This window comes from Periplaneta americana, chromosome 7 (genome assembly GCF_040183065.1).
Source record: "Periplaneta americana isolate PAMFEO1 chromosome 7, P.americana_PAMFEO1_priV1, whole genome shotgun sequence".
Classification (NCBI taxonomy): Eukaryota; Metazoa; Arthropoda; class Insecta; order Blattodea; family Blattidae; genus Periplaneta; species Periplaneta americana.
In genome coordinates this window covers 90,940,534-90,959,110 of record NC_091123.1, presented here as the reverse complement: position 1 = coordinate 90,959,110, position 18,577 = coordinate 90,940,534, and the positions used below count along the sequence as shown (strand labels likewise).

At 34.3% G+C, this 18,577-nt stretch overlaps 1 long non-coding RNA gene and 1 other non-coding gene across 2 annotated transcripts; one reads left to right on the top strand and one right to left on the bottom strand.

The window, feature by feature from the left end:
* Positions 1–1,660: 1,660 nt before the first annotated feature.
* Positions 1,661–4,605, bottom strand: LOC138702715 (uncharacterized). Its single transcript, XR_011332871.1, has 3 exons — positions 4,454–4,605; positions 3,869–3,998; positions 1,661–2,774 (listed from the first exon to the last, which is right to left on the bottom strand). It is a non-coding gene; the product is annotated as an uncharacterized lncRNA (long non-coding RNA).
* A 1,880-nt stretch (positions 4,606–6,485) lies between these two features.
* TRNAN-AUU (transfer RNA asparagine (anticodon AUU)) lies at positions 6,486–6,558 on the top strand. Its single transcript has one exon. It is a non-coding gene; the product is annotated as a tRNA-Asn (tRNA).
* The last annotated feature ends 12,019 nt before the right edge of the window (positions 6,559–18,577 follow it).

The following is an 18,577-nucleotide window of genomic DNA, read 5'->3' as shown; positions in this document are numbered from 1 at the left end:
ATTTTTGTTTTAACATGTGAATATAAATATAATGGTTGAAGATGAAACTGAAAACCTTTAACACACTCCCTCTTTTAACACCGTCATTTAACCCTTTTATTAAATTAATTTATCAAATTTGACTAATAAAAGTTTTTGCATCTTCTAGATCAAATATGTAATTGAGATACAGGATGCGAATAGGATAGGATACTTCTCTCCAAAACACCTTAAGCACTATTTTTAAATAATGTTATGTATCATGTATTGGAAGATAAAAACAAAGATTGACTTTGGAATATTGAATTCGAAGTCATTATTGGTCAGTTATATAATTATAATTCGCTCTTAATTTTTTTATGTCAAACATTAGCTTGAAAATAGTCATAAGATGTTTTGCTGTGACATAGTACAACGCACGTTCATAAACATTTATAAAACACCACTTTATTTGTTTTACACAGTCAGAGCTAAACATCCATTTTTAAAAGTAACTGCCATTAGTTTAATATATGGATATTAAAAATCTAAGTAATCAATAATCACCACTGATAAAGAATACAAACAAAACTATTTGTCTACAACAGACATAAAATTAACTTAGACTTTTAATAAAAACACCATTAAGAAATACAAGTAAAAATTATTTTTAATTCTCTGATGTATAGTTGATTAAAAACACTGAACATATTAGAAAAAGTGCAATACAATTTATTAGAGATAAGTCTATACTTCGCAACATTTCCTAATTTTGAGCTTTGATACTGAGTGTTTGATTTGGTTGTGGCCCCATTGCTCAAAATATGTTGTTGTATTCTAATGCCAGGGGTTTGACAAAGTCATTTGACCTCTTGCACTCCAATATTTTTCAAAGATATTATCATGGCCAGCCACTGAAGCACAGATTTTGAGGTGTTCCGAATCCATTTCTTGGTTTGAGTTGCACAATGGGCAGTTAGGGGACTGATATATTCCAATTCTATGCAGGTGTTTGGCCAAACAATCATGGCCTGTTGCCAATCTAAATGCAGCTACAGACGATTTTCGTGGTAAATCGGGAATTAACTGTGGATTTTGATGCAGGGAGTTCCATTTTTTACCTTGGGATTGAGTTATCAAATTTTGTTTGTTGAAGTCTAAGTATGTAGATTTAATAAATCTCTTCACAGAGTAATACTTACATTTAGTAACAGATCTGTAAGTAGCAGCGCTGCCCTTCTTTGCTAAAGCATCCGCATTCTCGTTTCCCAGGATTCCACAATGGGATGGTATCCATTGGAATACAATTCTTTTATTGAGTGATATTAATTGAGAGAGCATTTTAGTTATTTCTGCTGTTTGAGATGAAGGTGTGAGTTTAGAGACGATTGATAGAATAGCTGCTTTGGAGTCTGACAATATAACTGCATTCCTAAATTTATTGATGTGGCATAGAAGATTCCTGAGACTTTCACTTATTGCAATGATTTCACCATCAAAACTTGTTGTTCCATATCCAAGAGATCTATAAAGTGAGAAGAGACAAAATATTGTACCATATTTACTCTCTTCTTAGCTGCTGTTATACAAGCATTCCATTATAAAAAATTTAGTTGCTTCTGTACCATTAAAGTAGTCGCGCCACAAATCCGATTGGGGGACTATTTTGCTGCATACAATTGGAATATATCAATCTCCTAACTGTCCATTGTGCTACTCAAACCAAGAAATGGATTCGGAACACCTCAAAATCTGTGCTTCAGTGGCTGACCATGACAATAATTTTGAAAAATACTAGAGTGCAAGAGGTCCAAATGACTTTATTGTCAAATGCCTGGCATTAGAAAAAAATCAACATATTTACTTTGGTCATGATAATATCTTTGAAAAATATTGGAGTGCAAGAGGTCAAATGACTTTATCGTCAAACGCCTGACATTAGAAAACAACAACATATTTACTCTCTAAAAATTCTAAATAATGCACCCAAATCTCACCAGTTGCAGAAGCTGCAGATTCGTATCGCTGCCACTGGACTCCCTCCTATGCCCTATAGATGACACAGCTGAAATGCTCATTGTACTAGTAATTATTATTTGTATTTATATTACTATGTAATGTTAACTTAGGGTCTTAAAGATCGTTAGATTTATCATTGCCCTATATATTACAAAAATTATATTGCTCATAATGTAGAAGTCAAGTACTCTACTTTTTTTTTCAGACGAATGAATGAATTCCCCTTATTTTCCTTCAATTAACTGAAGAAATCAACACAATAAACGAAATGAGATAACAATGATAATAATAATAATAATTCATTCTAGTACCGAGGTCATGGAAAGCATGAGGCTCTACCTCCATGCCCCCAAATGCCTTCTTGGCATGTTACGGGGATACCTTTACCTTTCACCTTTAATAATAATAATAATAATAATAATAATAATAATAATAATAATGAATGAAGTCCATTACCATCCACTTGTCAACAAAATTAAACACAATTTTGTTAAAAGATAAAGACAATGAATGAATCACTTAATGAAAGAGAATACAGGTTCAAATTGATGCCACAGTGAAGTGCAATGAATGAAGCAATTATGTTAGGTGGTGAAAAAGGTTAATGTAAGTAGGCTGGTGATGAAGTGGGTCGTAGTTCTTGAGTGGGATACCAAGCATCCCTTGAGGGAATGGCCCCTCTTAGTAAGTTATATCTGAAGTCACCGTTATACTGATTACTGCGAAAATGACTTGCACATATATAGGCCCTTCTGTAAGGATGAGGATTTTCTGCCACAGCTGCCCACATGTGGTACCTGTTACAATCAAAATTCTATTATTATCTTAAAAAAAATACACAAACCAGGGTTGGTATTAATTTAAATTAATGATTTAATCATGATGTAAATAAAATAATTTTCGTTTTATTTACATCAAATAATTGTTACTACTTAAATCACAGATTAAAATTATATGCACCTAACATGATTAAGATGAGAAATTAACTTCCTGAAAAATAAATAAATAAAATAAAATAAACGTTTTTACATATGACTGTTCTGCTGCTTCTTAAAATTATTAGCAATATATATGAGTAGCAAACTTGCATCTCTGCAATGAACAAAATATTTTCTATGGTGAAATATATTTTTATTCCTATGAATTCATATAAAATTTCACCACAGAAAAATCTTTGTTTATTACAGACATATAATTCTAGCATTTTCTGAAGAAACGGACAGGTTTTGAAAGTTTGCTTCTCATATGTCTTTTCCCAACTCCTAATTAAGGAGCAACAGAACACATGGTACAGGTAGTCAAGTAGAGCCTACTTTCGGAATCACCACCTAATTAAAGCACAGTATGATGCTGAGGATTGAAATGAATAGTTGTAGCTCATAACAATATTCAAAGCAAAAGTTGCACAATGCCAAATGGACTACGTATTTATTCTGAAAACACACAATGCTAAGCTCTTCTGATAAATTTATTTGTAAATATTAATCTCCCTAAATAGTTTTCTTTTCTAATGAATAACAAACTGAGCATAATATCTTGCCTAAGTCTAAGCTAATTATTATTATCAAAAAGTGCAGGTTATTAGTGCTGTATCTCTTCATGTATTAATAATGAGGCCTATGTGTAAACATAGTAAATTATTTTTGAAGCGATGTTGTTAATTACTTAAAATAACACATTAAAAAAATACACAATTATGTAGGAACTAATGCACAAATTAAGTTTAAATGAATTACAAAAGAAGGCAAAAACTCATTTTAATAAAAAATATGAATTTGACAAATAATTCTCACTTAAATTTAAAAATTACTACAGTTTATCAACCCTGATTATTTACTGATGATATATAAGGATATCTTTGCATTGAGCTTATGCCAATGCCATTGCTTACCTTTTAAGCTGTGCTGCATTACTTGGCGCAGGAAACAGGAATAACCAGGTCTTCTCATTACTATCCGATTTCTGACAGTACACTGCAGCACATTCACAGTGTAAAACTCCGCCATTTGTCTTTCTATTTACTGAAACAAACCAGCAGTAGCCTAGTATCATATAATGCATTAATAACACTACATTTCATAGAACAATTGAAGGATTGCAGTATAATCAACGTTTGTGAAATATTCCTGGAAGAATTCTATCCACGAGTCTATAAAAATAATAAATATCTCCGGCAATTTAACTCTTTTTATTTTATCAAAATTATTCCAGTAAAGGTACTACTGTTAACTGTAAAGTCAAATTTCTAAAATATATCTTTTCGGGAACAACACTTCTTTACTATTGCGTTACCAAGTTAAGATACCCCGCCATCCTTTGGTAACGCAACTGTAAAGAATTACACCGGGAACAACATATTTAGTCATATCAGATTCTGTCCCACGAATTTTAAGATGTCTCACCAACTTAACTTAGCTATATACAAAAATAAGATGTTCGTTCATACCCAAAGTGTATATTAACTCTGTTAGCTTACCTTTAAAGCTCTTGGGGTAATTGCAGTTAGGCCTAATACACTGTTGTAATTCAACACAGAAGTCAGTTCATCATGTGGTAGTGGTAGAACGAAGGTAATCGCGTTCTGAAATTTATCCCTGAAAACAATTACAGATCTCAGTTTAATAAACGTTTAAGATATGATGGAAGAATTCAGTTTAAATTAGAAAACATGACGGTGCAGTTAAGCTGCTCTACACGGTTCAGTTTTTTATGCTCGTACGCACGCAGTCTGGGAAGAATATTGAAAGAATCAAGTTTAAAGCGCATGTTGAATTAAGATACATTAAGATTTTCTATCTACAAGGTACGCCATATTAATATTAAAATACCATGTGATGGAGTGTAAAAACCGATTATAGTTTCACTGACCAAGTTCTGCAGCAGCGAAAGCTAAAATAATATATTATCCTGCACATTGTGTGCACTTCCGTTATTATTAAATACCAATCTTGCAGGCATTGCTTGAATGTGTGAAGTTGAAAGAAAAGTTGAACCGTGTAGATGTAATCTCAAACATATTTCTTTCTTACCTTTAACATTGCGAATTATTTCTTGTTGCAGGAAAGCGCCAGTAACTTCTCAATTAACTCGAGCTGTTCAAATTTCTTCCTTAAGGAGCCATGTTCGTCCATTCCATAATTTATACAAGATTTAAACAGAATAGGAATGCCAACATCCAACAATTGATCAACTGAACAAATGAGATCAATAGGTCATACACAGTACACTAATATGGCTACTTTGACCTCGAATGAAAATGCAAATTAGCTATATAGTATTAGTAATAATAATTCGAATATTATGAAACTGACACATTCTGCAAATAATGGATATTAATAATATCTGTTTAAAACTGTCATATTGGCAAAACTTATAACCAAAGAAGTTTCGAAACCAAAGAGTTTTGTACTGCTAATTTTACAAACTCTGTGAACGAAATACAGCCAGCGCTGTCCTGACCACATGCGGCAAACTATGGAACATCTATGAGCATCCAACATCTATCATTTGAGTTAAACCCCCCTGCCTGATATATTGCTTCATGTAAGCTACACAGCTGGCAGTGTTCTTTTTACGAATAAGCGGTGGTACTAATCATTTTCTTTTCATCTGAACTATTGCTAGAATATGCGTTTGTGTTTTTATTTGCTCTGTATGTTGTTAAATAACTACTGAACATCGTCTTTGGTTAACAAATTGTTCTAGTATTCGTTTCATATCAGTCTTACGGTATTGAATTATGTCCATAACGTGGGCGAGATGATATCAGTCTGGAAAATTCGCTCTGAATGCATTTTTTTTACATAATTTTCTAATTTTCAGCAGATTTACGATACCCTGTGCGGTTTCTCTGCCAATGCAGAGTTAATTGCAATATACGGTAATTCTGTTATTTTCCTGACACTTTTATATCCGTTCTCATAAATGTACTGATTTAGATTCTTTACCCTACTGTAGGTATTTTGCTCTCTACAAATCATCGTTAGTCAAATGAAATAGTCTATAATAGTTGTTTGTAACGAATTAGTAGACAACCTCAATCCCTCCTGATCGCCTCCCTTACGAATTTCTTTCTCACTTTAATCAAATTTCATTTATACTGGTCCTTAAATTACATAAACTAGTGCTGAGGTAGTTACGGTGATTTCTGAAGTGAAAATCGTTCAATTTATAAGGCTGAAATCAAAAATAATTTTTGTAGCCTTTCCTTGTCCTTAATTGAAAATTTGAGTAACTTCATATTACGACAATATTTCTTCCTTCTTCTGCAGTTAACACAATCGCAGATGGACATTTCTAAATGAAGTTTGTTACACAGAAACCTTTGAGACAATATTGACACTTGAAGTTCTTTATATATATATATATATATATATATATATATATATATATATATAGAGAGAGAGAGAGAGAGAGAGTTCATCTATAAGAGTTAAACTAGCGCTGTACCATGCCATGCACCCCACCCCTTGTTTTCTCCCTTGAAATATATCGGTGCCGGGTAGAGTTCCTGGGTAGCTCAGTTGGTAGAGCGTTGGTATATTAAACCAAAGGTCCCAGGTTCGATGCCCGGCCCCGGAATAATTTTTCCCTAGAAATTATTCAAATCAACTTTGCAGGGAGTTATACCTGAAAATCTTGATTAGCGCTGAGGTAGTTTCCTTCATACTCAGCTTCTTCAACTTGCATACATGAGTCTGTAACAGGTTAGGTTTGGTCAGTGCTGTCATGGTAATTTTTTTCTTGGCCATGCACCCCACCCCTTGTTTTCTCCCTTGAAATATATTTTACTCTCCTCTCTCTATCTCTCCAATTGTCATTTAATTTTTTTTTAATATTAAAGAAGAAGTAAAATTGTTTTGCTTTACAATTTAATTGTACAAGTTTGATTTAAAGAATACACCATGTAGCACCACCATTGATGCACACTTGTCTCGATGAGTCCTGGAGTGTATATTTGCAGCACTTCTCGTTTTTCAACCATTATTTTATATAATTCTGGATTCCAGTGCTGAAAAGATGTGGATAATTTTTTGTTTCTGAACATCAAACAAAATACCGGTAGGTACAGTAGGAACAGCAAGAGATGATCTAAGATCTGTATAGATCTCCACGTACAAAACTTAGGCACCCATATGCCGTATGGCTCCTTACAGACAAAATTTTCATTTCCCCATACGATTAATTAAAACAAATTGTAGGTTCCATACGATATATGGCCTCGTGTGGCCTCCATGACAGCACTGGGGTCAGTTAGTTTAGGCACTTTTACACCTTGCATATACAATCAACTGTATCTCCACAAAAAATTCCTTATAAATTGAACGGTTTTCACTTCAGAAATCACAGGAACCGCTTCAGTGCTACTTTCACCCAGGTAGTAGTTAGCAGTTAATCATTTCAAAGCTCTTGTTATATTATGAAATAGCATCACACAATGCTACCAAAATAAATGTTCCCAGTGTTAAAATTACAGAGTGTAAATTTCGCTTAGGACAGTTTTTGCTCTGGAAAATTAAAGGAAACAAACAGTATATCAATGGCAAAATTTGGAATCCCTAGAAAGTTAATTGCCTTAATCAAGATGACCTTAATGAATACACAAAATAAAGTTAAAATACAGAATAAATTATCAGAAAAGTTCATAACTCATAATGGAATTAGACTGGGTGACTCCTTATCAACACTCTTATTTAATATTGGTCTAGAGCGAGTTATTAGAAAGATTGCCATTAATCCAGGGGGCACCATATTTCATAGAATGTTTCAATACTTTGCTTTTTCTGATGATGTAGCTGTATTTGCACGGAATGTGTCATCCTTAGATGATGTCATCAATCAGATACATAATGAGACAAATGCTTCGAATTTAAATATTAACAGAACAAAGACCAAGTATATGAATAACATAACCACGAGAGACAATACTGTAAAAACTGTTGTCTTAAATGAGGTTACTTTTGAGAAAGTGTCAAGGTTCCGATATCTCGGCTCGATAGTCACCGAGGATAACAACATATTAACTGAGATCAAGGATAAAATAGCCATTGGCAATCTAAGCCTCAGAGCATTAGATAAAATTATAAGAACCAGATATATCTCCAAAAAAATGAAGGTGAGGATTTATAAAATAATTATTAAACCTACAGTGACTTTTGGAAGCGAAACCTGGACTCTACCTGAACGAGCAATAACTATCTTAAATACGTGGGAAAGGAAAATTTTAAGAAAAATTTATGGCCCTATTTATGATAAGGGAGAGTGGAGAATTCGGACCAATTCTGAACTACAAAAACTATATAAAGATTCAAGTATTGTCACTGATATAAAAATTAGACGGCTGGAGTGGCTGGGCCACATTATCAGAATGGACAATAATAATATTCCTAAAAGATTACTAGATGCCACGCTAAGTGGTAAAAGAAGAGCAGGAAGACCTAAACTACGATGGTTGGATGATGTTCAGGATGATCTAGTTAAAGCAGGAATTAAGAGCTGGAGACGGAGAGCCCTAGAGAGGGAAGATTGGGCGGTAATTCTTAAGGAGGTCAAGAATAAACTAAAAGGGCTGTATGACCACAGATGATGATGATGATGATGATGATGAACAGTATATCAAACCAGCAGCTGAGACACAAAGCACCTGAAATTCGAAAGTGGTTAAAAATTTTTATATTTCGTTCTTTCTTATTTACCAGCAACAGAAGTACCGGTATCAGATTTTTTGCAGAGCTAATATCAGAGGCCCCTCCTATTAGAGAATGTTTTGAATATTATTATATTCTGGAAAACTACATTGGCACATCAACCTCCCCTCCCCCCGAATGAATTCTGAGCTGAAGCACGAAATTTCAAAATGTACAAACTAGAGATGCGGCAGAATGTTACCACAGTGGTCTTCAGCAAGAATTTTGTAAGACATATCCAAATAACTTCATGGTCATTATATGTATTAAAGTAAAACATATACTACATGTGAAGTACCTACTAAAAATGAGAGAAATAGAAATGGGAAGGACAATAAAAAAAGTGGAATGGACAAACACTAAGAAACTATTCATCTTGAATCAGTATGAACAATAGGACACTTTTTTTTTTTGGTGCCAGTGGTATAGAATATGAAATTAAGTTGCATCAATAAGTTTTCGAGTTTAGCATTACTTTAAGTATTTATTGTCCCCCTATTGGAAAGATGGAATTACTTTGTTTGAAACTTGATGAAATTTTATTGTACCTTAACTCAATTTATTAAGGTACAATAAATTTCAAAATAATAACTGCAGGCCATTTTAAAATAAATCTGTTGGATGTAAATTATTTCTTAATTTATTAGGACCATAAAGGTATTTTTACAAGCAATAGATTGAATCATTTTTATCTTAATAATTTAATGTAGGATGATTATTTCGGGAATTGTTATGCTCTAAATTGTGAGGATATTTTAATACTTTTTTAAAATATAAATTTGGAATATGTTTCCAGTTAGTAAAGAGTAATTCAGAGAGACAGAGGTCTCAAGCATATTTATTGACACATGCCAGAATTATTAAATATGAAAAAAAGAGTTCTTGCACTAACATACTGTTTATAAAGTAACCAAATCTTAAGAAATACAGTATATGTACTGGCATTCTATATAAAGGCATAGGAGTGAATATAAATCTGTTTTAAGGAATTCCTATTTAATATTCCTGCTATAGGAACATGACAAAATAAATACAACGCAGCATGGAAGCTAATTCAACTCTTTATCGAGTATTGTTGATGAGATGTGTTATGAAGGTAGACCGAATCATTCAATATAAATGTATAAATAGGACGAATAATAATAGATTAATTTCAATGTATGTAGTATCAAAACTGAAAGCGGTAACTAGTCTATGAATGATGTCTTAACAAGTATAAATAAAATGGACTCTTGACAAGAGACACACGTTTGGCTTCAGTAATAACTAGGACTTCAAGGAATTTATGGTAGCTCACCTGTCAGGCAAAACTCTGAATAGTCAGCATTGTCGAACTATAGAAGCGAGATTAAAAAGTATTTTTTTCCCCACCCATTACATATGATTGCTTTTTTCAAGTCCCGGTAATAACATTATTAAATTAATTATCCCACATATTTGGGTGGTGCCTTTCTTTGTTTCTGACATAATTTATGAGAGTTTCTCTTTTACACTTCAATAGAGAAATACAACTTTCAGTGGACAATGAACGTGTAACTCTAATGGAACTCTAAGAACCACAGCATTAATGTTTTCTTCTTTTCTTTCTTACCCTTTAGTTTTTGTTGCAGATAACATCATGCTATTGGATAATTATACATGCACCTTTGTAATAAAATTGGCATATATTTCACTGGTCTCAGAAGTAAAATTAAATGTATAATAGCTTCTCGTGAAAAATATTTACTGAAAATTATTGTAGGATTTGAATAGAAATGCCACTTCTCAGGCAAGGTTATTCGTGGATGACTGTATGATATATAGAAGAAATTAGTGATAAATCTTATATCACCACCTTGGAAAACTAGCTTGACGTTATTGAAAACTGGACTACAACAAATAAAATTAAAATCAATGTGAGCAAAAGTAAATCAATATGTATCCTTCTGTAAAACACAAAATTAAATTCGTCTCACATACCAATTAAATGGATCACCAGTGCCACAAGTAAACACTTAGGTACTGTATATATTTTAGTAACAAACTGGTTGAAATAAGTCACTAATATTACAAGGATAGCCTGGAAAACACTACATTTCTTTATGAGTATTCTTAAGAAAGCTAACCGAAAGTCAAAAGAATTAATGTACAGTTTCCCTGGAAAAGGATGAGGCGATTGAATATTCCCCCTCCAAGTGTCAGATGTAAGAAACTGCGCATGATCGGAGACCAGAGCACTGATACACAAGATAACGAATATTGAGTTACTTAAATGCAGGCTATTTGGTTTGTTACTACCATCGTTCCGAAATTCACTTCAAATACTGCAAAACATATTATAATATTACGTAAATAAAATATAAATATATACGTAAATCGTGTAGTAAAATCGACAATGGACCTTCATGACTAGATCGACACTCCACAAAGAAAGGAAAGCTTTCGTGTCGTTTCAATAGCTCAGACGCTAAGACTTCTGCCTGTTGTGTAGAAGAGAGCGAGTTCGATTCTTAGTCTACGTCAACGATTTTTTTTTGTCTAAATAATGTTGAAATAGTTAAGTAACGTTAAAATAGAGTTTTACAAAGTCCTGAAATTAAAACTGATCACAGACAATACAAAATTACAAGTTATAATATTATAAACGTTAATCTAGTGAATGCATTTACATACACACACATATACAATGTAAATCCATATTGTGAATTTTATTAGTAACAACAATGTAATTTATTCGTCACAACAATGATTTCTTTCTACAATTCGCCTTGAACGCTCTCGTCAACAATTGGATTTTCACTCAACACAGTATTCGTTATAGCACTCCACCGACGACAATGACAATTTACTTGGACTAGTACGAACAACAATGAACTGTTAATCTTAACTAATATTTACAAATCACTATTTACAAATCAGAACTATCAGTTCACAGTTCTTCTAGCTCAGTCACTCGAGTTCACAGTATCTCGAACCACAGACCTTCAGAGACAGTCCACTGTACTCGAACTCAGGTCCCTCCAACTGCGGTCCACTGCACTCGAACTCAGGTCCCTCCAACTGCGGTCCACTGCACTCGAACTCAGGCCTTCGGTTGCTGACGCAGACGCGGACGCACACTCGAGTCGAACTCCGGTTTGCTTGACTGGCTTGCTTGCTCTGGCTTACTCACTGACTGAATAACTGAAAAACTGCTCGAGTTCGCTGGCGCTTCTTCTTTTATAGCAAAATCATAGTTGCGAGAAATTTCTACAGGTGTGTAGAGAATTATCTGGATATCTCCACTTCGACGCACTTCTGGAATAGTCGGGAAGGTCCGTTCCCCATTCACTGCGTTAAGTAGCAGATGCGCGCGCAGCTTCCCCTCGCGTGTAGGCCCCTTTCCCCGTGAAGCCCGCGCGATATGCTCTCTCGCGGGACGCTGGTCGTGAGTTCGAATCTCACGTCGCTGTCACAATATATATTAAAAACTAACAATTAAAATGAAATTTAAAAATATTCCTAAGCCACACAGACAAACTTTTACAAAGGTTTAGAGTCCTAGGCTATGTCATTTGCTGAGTAATTATTACAATATTTTATTAGTAGCTTTCCCATATGTGTAAGAAATGCACTCGCACAAAACACTTTTTGTTAAAAGTGTGGTTTTGGATTATTTCACTCTCACCCCTTCAGTTGATTTTAACTATTTTATCTACGTGTTTCCAATAGTGTTTAATTTAATGTGCATTCAAGTTTATTCATGTTATGATTGAATGAAAAAGCAATGTTGCAGTTATTGACTAATTACATATATTAATACTAATTATTAAATGCAACTGTTAAGTAACCAATTGCAGTATCTTTTGCAAAATCTTTAATGTTTAAGTTGTCAATAATATTGCTGTACCATATACTATAAGACGTTAAAAGAGTTTGCAATAGATTTGGAATCCTCTACTTTATAATCACTTGTTTTAATGAAAAAATATTTTCTTTCTTAGAATATCTACAAGTTTAACTTTAATAATATTATGAATAGCTTTAATTGCATTATCTGAATTTTGTACTTTTCTATTCAAATATATTCTATTTCCCTCTTTCATTATTTTTGATAAATTACACTGTACTTCTTGTAGTATTTAAGAACACGAGGATCATTACATTTCAGCTCATTACATAGAGATCCTTCTTTTTAATACATTAGATTTTTAAGTCCCTGCGTTATCTACATTTTTTTACTTTTGAATTTTTTCACAACATTCGGTGGAGAACATCCACTGAAGTGATTCTGAAATTAAGTGAAAGATACAATACATTTACCCTTAATACCAGTAGTACCAGTATCATATACGTTTTTCCAAGATTCATGTTGTAGACATAAATGTAAATAATCACTAGATACTTGAAATTGCTCAGTGACATTGGAAACACTTAGGATTTGTTTATCATATTCAGAAAAGCCATTGATTATAGATTCTGTCGAATAGAAATTCAGTCTAATTCTATGTACAAAAGTTTTATCAATGGCTGTGCTACTTCAGCTTGTATGCTGGTAGGAAAATTACGCTACAACTAAGGTTGTCAGTTTCAAGGAGTGAATTTAATTTACTTTTACGGAAAAGTTCCGAGAGATAATCTATGTTTATGTCACTACAGAGTAGCCACCTATGCCCACCGACGCCCTCGAAATCGAGACGAATTGTGGAATCAAGTTGTTGACACCTGGGAAGATCTCGCCGAGGATCAGAACCTGTTCCACAATCTCGTGACATCCATGCCGAATTGACTTAGAGCTGTAATAGAAGCTGATGGCATGTGGACAAGATTTTAAGTTAACAGGTCTCGTTTTGTTTCTTATGATTATTGTTTCAGGAAGAATACTTTTAACTTCCAAGTAAGATTTTTTTTTTGACGAGGTTCAGCCCACTTGTAAGACCCAGAATTTGGGCATAAATTATTCCATATTTTTCGACAAATTAGACAGTCGAGGAACTGTGAACAAATTAATTACACCTCAATAAAAAAAAGTTTTATCCGGGATCGAACACGAGACGTTTCGGTTATATAGTAGAACCGACACGCTACTATATGAGCTACCGAGACAAGACAGTGACAGCAGCAGTCCAGAATGTAGATCCCATAGCAGGCATTTGCCATTCGGTACAGAGGAGCAATGATATTTTGTGACTCGAGTTATGTTGTGAAATCGTGGCCTTAAATCGCTATCTTCTTCGTGATTCTTATTCTGGTCCTTGTCCTTGTTGTGGTCCTTGTAACAGTTCTTGTTGTATATGTCATGGTATTTATTGTTACGTCGATATCGGGTGAACCGCGCTGTAGAACTTTAACTTCCGACGACCAAGAGTCGTCTCATTCCTTTTAAGGGTAACTGTACATAACCCATGTGCGGTCCACTGCTGTGGAGTAATGGTAGGCACATCTGACCGTGAAATGAGTGGGCCCGGGTTCAAATCCTGATTGGGACAAGTTACTTGGTTGAGGTTTTTTCCGAGGTTTTCCCCAATTGTAAGGCGAATGTCATGTAATCTATGGCGAATCCTCAACCTCATCTCGCCAAATATCATTTCACTATCACCAATCCCATCGAGGCTAAATAACCTAGTAGTTGATGCAACATCGTTAAATAATCAATTTAAAAAATACGTTAGATAAGCAGAGGAAGTTACAAAAGCTTGTGGTGGCGAAGAATTTAAAGTTTCCGTGATGTTCAAGAAAGGAAAGTACTACAAATGGGAGGAAAAGTAGATAACCTATATTGGTGTATTCATCACATGATATTACACAGGAGATATCACCACATATGGTTATAAATAACCAAGCACATTTTAAATCTGAATGTGTATTTTAGTGTAATCAAGTGTTGCTTTGTATAATAAGAACTGTAGGCACTGCGTATAAATCTCGATATGCATCTGAAAAAAATAGTAATCAACTTGGCAGAAATGTTCGTGTGTCACAATATAATTCGTAATATTTTATTTGTTAATGGCACTGTTATTTTTATTAAAGTACGTCAGCAGTTACATGTACTACACAAGTGTCTTAATTGTTTCGAAAACAACTAAATGCATTTATGACATTTGGCACAATAATATGAACATTTTCCATTTTGGTAATAAATTAAGTGGCAAGAAAATGTTTATATGTCACACCATATAATATTTCATATTTTTTACATTATTAATTATTCCTTTTCATTAAGATTTACTGTTAATATTTTGGAATGCTTACGTTAAAAGACAGTGATGTCTCTTTCATAAACTCTTAAGTATTTAATTAAATATCCTGTGACGATCATAGTTACTTCGAAAATGTTATGTGTGTCACTATGGAATGACCCATCAGTATTGATAGTATTGTTACAAATTACAAAACCTGAAACTGTTAGAATGGGATCAGGAGTAGTGACAAAAAAATGTAATGTTGTAGGCCTACATGAACATGACTATTTTAATCCAGTGTCTAATAAGGTGTGAAGGTAAACATTATTGAAAATGTGAGGGAAGGGGTATTCCTTGGTAATGGATTAGGCCTGTATATTTTATAATATTATTAACTATATATTGTTAAAGTACATAGTAAATATCGTAATATGTATATTATATAGTACTGTAAACGAGACATCACAGGCTGCAAACTAGATTATTCTTGTGTTTGTATAATTATACGAACATGTATGAAATAAACAAGACTACTAATGCTTAGGTTAGGATAGTATTATTTATATATTGTAATCAGGCTATATGCACAAATTTTCCAATATACTACTATCATAACTAAATAGGTAATGTTAACATTAATTTTCATACGCTTTTGTGGTACAAGTTAAAATAAATCAAAGTAAAGTATAACAAAACTCCGACAACATTATAATCATGAACGTCAAATTCTCTTATTTTATTTATTTTTCAGTGTTTAGTCCCTTATTTCCCATTGTTCTTTGGATTTATCATTAATAAATTATCAATTAACGGATAAATTATGTTATACACTCAGTTGATAATATAAATAATATTCACGACAAATATATAAAAACAGAAGAGATAACGAATCATATTATTGCGACCCGATACAACATGGTCTACATATTCTGTTTACCGGTACATTGCTTTGCCTGGCAGACTGGCAGAGATTCTGAATTATATTCAATACAAAGGCGTACTTTATCTTATCTCTTCGCTTCGCCCACGTGACAACTATAAATAGCTGCCTCGTTCCGAACTTGCCAAGTTGCCAAGGTCATATAGGCCAATAATATTTATCACTGCCGTCGTGATCTAATACAGGCCGTAAGGAAGACCACGTGACTCGCTTAAGGGGGTACTGTGGTGAAATATGGCCATTTTTGTTAAAAAAAAATTTTTTTCTTACATTAAAATATTCTCCATGTCCTTTTTAACAAGTGTGGTAAGTTTGGTGACCTTTGCGCAACTCGAACACCTGTTATTACAGCCATTTTTAAATGCCTGCATTGCTCAAGAGCCACACCCCCGTCCTTTTAAATCTCCTGCTCCCTCCTGGAGCAGGAACACAGTTTAGGGATGGAATTCTCTACGTTTTTCATTGAACTTTGTGTTTCATTATCTACTGAGACACTGCAGTTGTTCAAATAGTTCCAAACTATTCCCTAGATGTCTCTGAATCCGACTTTCAATTTTTTTAGAACCTTTCATAAACTCTTTCTTGAAAACATGTTTTCATGGTGACCACAACAAATGCAGTAGGAAATATTAGTACAGAAAGCTACTCATTCCGTTTGTAAACATTGCCATGTGCTATTTTCTGTCTGGAGGCTATATGTTTTGCAAAGTAGTTTAGTTTAGTTCTCAATTCTAGAACTTTTATTTCCTAGTTTTTACATTTATACAGTTTAGTTATTTCGTATTGCGCATTATATTTTAGGTAGAATAGATATACTTTAGTTAGGGTATTTTTTTAGTGTAGACCATCATTAATAATGCCTAGGAAGAAGCTGCATACAATTAAAAGTGCAGGTGTTTCAAAACTGCAAAAAAAGAAGTTGGCTAAGGCAAGGATTCAGGCAAGATGGAAAAAAAGTGATGTGGTAAGTACAGCTGAATCTGTTCAAGAGGAACATCCAGTGTTAGATACTATGCCTACATCACAACCAGGTCCATTTGGTGACTGTGACGATACAAATGTAAGATTACGTTCCCTGGAAGACAATGTAGATGGTGTATGTTGTGAACCAGACAATTCTCCAAGTTACGTTATAGTAAATCTGAAGTGTTTAGATGAACTTTTGCATAATATATCTTGTGACATGTGTGGGAACAAGACACTAGCTTTCCGTACAAGAGATTTCCAAGGTTTTGCTTGCAGAATTTCCATGAAATGTACAACTTGTGATGGTGAGAAAAGTTCAGTATTGACATCGAATAGAGTGGTAAATAGTGAATCATCGACTAAGGCACCATTTGACATAAACAGGAGAGTAGTCCAGGCATTTACAAATATTGGGAGAGGGCATTCAGCAATTGAACAGTTTTCAGCAGTGCTAAATGTGAACAGTATATCACTGTCTTCTTACAATGATCACTTAAAAATTATTACTGCAACAAACACTACAGTAGCCCAAAATTCAATGCATGCAATTAGGGAAGAGGTAAAAACTGTATATAGGGAGAAAAACATAACAGATGACAATAGAAATGAGCCAGTGGATATTGCTGTAAGCTTCGATGGCTCTTGGCACAAGAGGGGACACACATCCTTGTATGGTGTCGGTTTTGTAATAGATATTCTCACTGGTTATGTTGTTGACTATGCTGTAATATCTAAATACTGCCATGCATGTCAACTAGCTACAAAAGATCTTGGTGTTGATTCCCCTGAGTTCAGTATATGGAAACTAGGTCATAAATCAGAGTGTCAACAAAATTATAGTGGATCATCTGGTGGTATGGAGGCATTTGCTGCAGAGTTACTGTGGAAGAGATCTACAGATTATGGACTGAGATACACCACCCTGTTGTCAGATGGCGACAGCAAAACTTTCAACCATCTTCAAAATCTAAAGATTTATGGCCCTATTAAATTGGTGAAGGAGGAGTGTGTGAATCATGTGTCAAAACGACTAGGTACAGGGCTGAGACAAGTTGCCAAAGAATTTAAATTGGGAGGTAAAAAGCCAGGGAGTCTTACAAATGTTACAATTCAGAAACTCACCCGCTATTATGGAAATGCCATACGAGAAAACACTAATGATGTTACAGCAATGAGAACAGCAGTACTGGCCACTTTACACCACTGTTCCTCAACTGATGCTAATCCCTTCCACTCAAAATGCCCTGCTGGCCCTGAAAGTTGGTGCTTTTACAACAAAGCTGTGGCTATGGGAACACAACCCGGCACGCACCGACAACATATTCACACACCAATCTCTCCATTTGTCTTGGAGAAAATTATTCCTCTTTATCAGAAGCTGGCATCAACTGACCTCCTGGAAAGGTGTATGAGAGGAAAAACACAGAATGCCAATGAATGTCTCCACAGCATGGTGTGGAACAAGTGCCCAAAGGAACATTTTGTATCGAAAAGGAAAATTGACATAGCTGTAGCCATTGCAGTCAGTGAATTTAATCATGGATACAGCAAAACTATGACAAGAACTCTTCAGCAAGCTGGTGTTTCTCCTGGTCATCAAGGGATGAAGACTAGTATTGCTCGGGACAGGAGACGCGTCAGGAACAGAATCCTACGTTCGACTCAGAAGTTCCAGCACTACCGAAAACAGGTGAAGATGGCCAAAATAAGAGCAGAAGGAGCTCTTAAGCAGCAGGAAGGATGTAGTTTTGCTTCAGGAGGATTCTAGCAAGGTCAGACTTCAAAACATAACCTTCTAGCTATTTCTGATGAGATAATCACTAACTAAACGTTCAACTTGGATTATCTGTAAATTTAATTTTTCT